The 5,225-nt window shown below is 36.7% G+C and overlaps 1 protein-coding gene across 5 annotated transcripts in view; it reads right to left on the bottom strand.

Moving 5' to 3' along the window:
* Positions 1–625: 625 nt before the first annotated feature.
* Positions 626–5,225, bottom strand: part of celf1 (cugbp, Elav-like family member 1) — a 55,041-nt gene continuing 50,441 nt past the window's right edge. For all 5 annotated transcript variants that reach the window (XM_085279247.1, XM_085279237.1, XM_085279254.1 and 2 more), the window contains one exon: positions 626–1,392. The gene's annotated coding sequence lies outside the window, so the exon portion shown is untranslated. The remainder of the gene's footprint in view (positions 1,393–5,225) is intronic.

Below are 5,225 nucleotides of genomic sequence, written 5' to 3'. Positions count from 1 at the left end.
GTAGCTTACCAAAGTCATACAAAAACATTCTTTGATAGATTTTTGAGCGCTGTGTGCCACATAAAATCAGTTGGAGGTCAGTAAGCAGAACCAGAATTCATACATAAGGCGTACCGGATTATAAGGTGCACTGTCAAAGAGAGCCTTATAGTCTGAAAAATACGGTAATAACGACAGCCCGCTTGCATGTTCTACAAAGGAAAAAAAAGTGCTTTGGTGGCTTTCTGATGGACGAAAACCAAACCAGTTCCACATCACTGAAGTTGCATTTCTACAAACCAATTCTGGTTCATCTGTTTCATTCAATGATCCGCTTTTGCCCTTCTCATTCTCCGTCACTCCCATGCTTTTTCCGTCATGTGTGTATGAAAACAAAAGCATTGTGCATGCGCGTTTTACTCATAATCTATTGCAATATTTCATTTTCTTATCATTGCCTAACATTGTACCGGTATTATCATGAAATGTATAATATGGCCCAGCCCTACCTGGAGCAATACTGATCCATTAGTCAAGGAAACGAACTGCAGCCCATATAAATGTGGGTCTGTAGGGTCTACGGACTGCATTTGGTAAAAACACCTCAAATCAAAAGTCCTGAAAAGGAGGAATACTGATTGCGCAAAACATTTGGCACAAGTTTATTTTTTTTAACTTAGCAAACTTAACAAACATATTCATTTTTCTTGATATTTTTTTCAAAAGTTTCAGTGTAGTTAATAAAACTAAAACAGGCCTGACAAAATATTCTCCTCTATATCCGATTATCTGCAGAAACAAGAGTAAAACAGCATCATGTGCTTTGAGACAATAAGTCAAAAGAAAAAAAACATTTTTACAATTATGAATGTTTCCTCCTCATATCACTCAAAAGGGAACTCCAGAGGAGAAGGAATTGCACAAGTACAACAACATGTCATCACCAATTTCTTTGACTTTTTTCTTTTCTTTTTCTTTTTTTTAATAAGGCACACACGAGCACTCACATACAACATAATCTAAAGAGATTAGCTGCTTTTCCACAAAAAACATAACAAAACCAAAAAAGAGAGGCACTGGAAAAATTGCTCCATCGTACAGTCAATAAAAACAAACTAGAGACTCTTATTAAACTGAATTGTTTTTTAATTGAGTGGTTATTTTACTTATTCTAGAAAAATAGATTTTCTTTTGCTTGTAATAAATTTTAACATTCAAAAATGCTCAGAGGCAACCTTTCTAGTGCCTATTTTGGCAGCACATAGGACATAGGAAACAACAAAACCTTTTGGGCAATCAACGTCAACTACAACGTCAAATGTGAAATTGGAAGCACCAGTGAAGCGCAGTAGACAAGGACTGGACGATGAGCTGTGACGCCACACCAACATGCTAGGGCAAACAGGAAGAGATCTAGAAAAACAAAGAAAAAAAATGCACAACAGGGAGACAAACCTTGGTTACACAGTAATGGAACACAGACAGGAGAGAGAAAAGAAACTGACAATAATCACATTTATCATGGTGCTTTACTAAAGTCTAAAAACTCAGTAGCCATTTTCAGGGACAGAGTGAGGATGATGAGCATGTTACTAGAAACTGAGGTGGATGACAACAGCAGATTCACACATATAGAACAGCTATAAATGTGGTGCCAGCACAAAATCAGTGACAACATGCAAACAAACACAGCTAATCATGTAAGGAGACCAGAGGGTGTTACGGAGGTAGTACCTTTTTAAACCTCATCTTTAACATTTTAGTACCTGATGTAACATGCTGCACACATCTTCTATTAAAATCAGCTAACTGGAAAGTGGAACTGATGATGTTCAACATTCATTTAAGTGCATCTGGAAATCTGCATTACTTTAAAAACTTAGAACAAATGTTTGTTGAGACAGGTAGTAGTGGAGGGCAAATCGATCCAAATATCGATTGTATCGATGCCAAGTTGGCATCTGTATCGGATCGATACTGGCCTGGTGAGATCGATTCTTTACTTTAAGTTCTGGTTGTTTGCAATGCTGTGGTTTCGGCAAAGACAAAACAGCCAGGTCGCTGGACTCGCCGCTGCTGTGTCAGCTCCACCTCACCCCTCTTGTGTTTAGATGTTGGGCCGTCACGTGACATGGCTTAGACGCTTTGGGGGTTGTTGTTGTTTACATATTATTTATATTTTCACCAGTTGTTTTTTTTGTTGTTGGGAATTTTAATTGTAATTTTTGTATTATTATTTCTCAACAGTACTTGTTTGTTTTAATTTGTTAACTGGTTTGCGTTCACTTTTTAATTAAAGATTTTTCTAAAAAAAAAAAAAAAAAAAGTGATAATATTAATTTTATATTAGCATTTTCTATTTAATTATTTAATCTATTTAATTATAAACTTTGTCCAAATTATGTCCTGGGTTTTAGCTATTTTAATAATAAAAAAGTATAATCACAAAAAACACTTAAAGTCAAGGTAATTAATTGAGATTTAGCAATTCAATGACGCATCCACTTTATTTGTTGAAAAGTATCGGTACGAGCGATACTGGCCCGTATTTCCTTGGTATGGGATTGATACCAAAATATGCAGTATCGCACACCACTAACAGTTAGTGGTTTTATTCATAGGGATGTAGCCAAATTCCTTCGTTAGTCTGCCTGACTATCGATCCCGCTTATCAACTCTTGCAATTTTGAAACTGAAACCAGCTGATTTCAGTTCATGTGTCGTCGGAGGAAAATAGTGGCACAGCTCCAGCGTGGACATGGACATTTCTTTTATTTTTATTGCTCAAAAGTACAAGAAGTGGAGACTGCTCCAGGACAGAAACAACTCTGAACACAACTTGGGCTCTTCACAAGCATCTGCATAGACAGCATCTAAAACTAAGTTGGGTTATGTTAAAGCTGAGTAAAATGCCGACCACAGCCCAGGGCAGTGATAAAGTGAGCTGTCATTTGTGGCAAAGCCAGCCGCTGCTGAACTTCAACAGGTACCAAACTGTTTCTAAAGTAGAATCACTGTGGTGGTCGCTTTGAAGTCTCTTTGTGCTGGTTTTCATCTTTGTTTGGTGTTGCTGGCTTTGGTGTTTATACCTAAATACTAAGAGAACAATCATGTGTGTCCTGTCAATTCCTCTCTCTATTTATTCATTTGAAGATTCAAGAACGTTGAACATTAATTTCCGTAAAATATGAAAATGTAACTGCATCTGTCCTGTGAGTGCTCAGGCCTATCTTTCTGTCACAGTTCTTAATTATCCTAGCCATGAGCACAGTTTTAATCCAGACTAATTGAATAAGGCCTTCTTGAAACATTTTAGTAAAAATTATTAAGATGGATGTGACATTCACATTAATTATACCTCTGGATCAAGTTAGGCATGATTTCCATGCCTTTATTGGAATAAACTAGTTATCTTGCATTGTTTCTGATAGTTCAGTTTCTAATTTACTCAGCGTTATAAAGTCTGGTATTTGCATAGTGCTAAACTAACACTGGATGAACTGATTGTAGAAGCCCATACTCCTAACTGCTATAGATTCAAATAGCTGTTCAAAAACTATTCTAATCAAACCAGTGAACCATATGTCTGTGTAGGTTCTTAGTCATCCAGGTCATGCACAAGGGCAACCTAGACAATATTTGGCAGGTGATTTAAATTTTTTAAATACATAAAAAAAAATTTCAATTAATGACTGAGAGCCCAGAGTATTATCACATTGTGTGAGGTCTGATCTCTCATACGTTAAGGGCCCTCTCCTCAAAGGACACATTCAGATAGATCCTTTTAAGACGAAAGAGCTAAACAAATGGGGACGAAAAATGGAGTGAAATGAGGCACGTCCAGTTCTTTTATAAGGTTACATTCTCAATACATAGTTAACTGCCACCATGTAAATGCATACAATACATCAATGTACTTTTATTATAGATTTGTATTTTGACAATAACACATACTCGTGTCCCCCAGGCTCTCTGCCTTATTATTTACAAATAATAGGCATGACTTTAAAATGCCAAGTCTTAGCCTTTCATTTGAGAATTCAGTAATATACTGTAATATATACCTAGTCCAATTAGACAGTACATGACAGTCCTAAAGGACAGAGCCCAGGGAACACAAAGATGTGGAAGTGCCCAAACAGTTACTCTCTAGGGCAGGAGTAGGGAACCTAGAACTGCAGGACACCGGCTCTCGAGGCCTGGAGTTCCCTACCCCTGCTCTAGGACGTAACTTATAGCAGAAAAGCTGATCAAGCTATGCTAAACAAATGTTTTTCCTTTAATATGGAACTTCCTTGTCTTGAAAGACTTTAAACACTGATGAAATACGTGGGTACCCTGGATGTATTAATACTCCCCATGGTAGCCCCTCTGCAAATAATTCAGTTTTGAACGTATCCTTGGTATTATTTTTAAATTATTATTAATATTCTAGCAAAAGTATCGGATGGATCCTTCATATACAGCTCGTGCCACAATGTCATGTAATACACACCAGCAAAAGGAAACAACGTTCAACAGGCAAGTCTAGGACACACACCAAGAGATGAAGTGAGGTGGCAGATTCCACATTTTCTTCATAATTTCCCATCAGATAAATATTTAGACAATAATAGTTCCCCAAGACTTACAGAAAGTATAAAATCTCTATGAAAATAGAAAAAGCATTACGATTAAAATATATATCTCAACATTTATCTTCCTTCCTAGCTCTATGTACAACGAAACATGCAAAAAACAAAAACACAATATAATTTCCTGGCATTTCAGAGAGCTGCCAGGACAATCTTGCACAATATATAGAAAGTCTCTAGCCCTTGAGGTCAGCTAGCTGATAGCTATCATGAAAAGGGAGGGCTGGTGGAAAACTAAACTAAAACAAAATGTAGTAATGAAAACCATCATGTTCACATTGCACAGAATTTTAAGCAACTGAAAGAAGTCATTCAACTTTGGATTTATTGTGAAAGTTGGGGTTATTGCTTGTTAAAGTTGACAGTTAAGCTTCATAGATCACATCAGCTCAGTCCCTGATGTTTCACCCAGGTTGATCTACATCTCAACTGCATGTTTTATTAAATGTACTGATTATACATGAAGTATAATTCCATATCAAGTATAATTGGTCATTGTTTCTACACTACACTACACTCACCCCCTGAGGCCTCTCAATTAGTGTTCACCATAAAACTGTTGCTGTTGACAAACAACAGATGTAATATAATCAAACATGAAAGTGACTCGAT

This window comes from Mchenga conophoros, linkage group LG1, assembly GCF_057382185.1.
Source record: "Mchenga conophoros isolate Kocher_MC1m ecotype Shallow Benthic linkage group LG1, M_conophoros_male_GT1.1, whole genome shotgun sequence".
Lineage (NCBI taxonomy): Eukaryota > Metazoa > Chordata > Actinopteri > Cichliformes > Cichlidae > Mchenga > Mchenga conophoros.
This window is presented reverse-complemented; position numbering and strand designations above follow the sequence as displayed.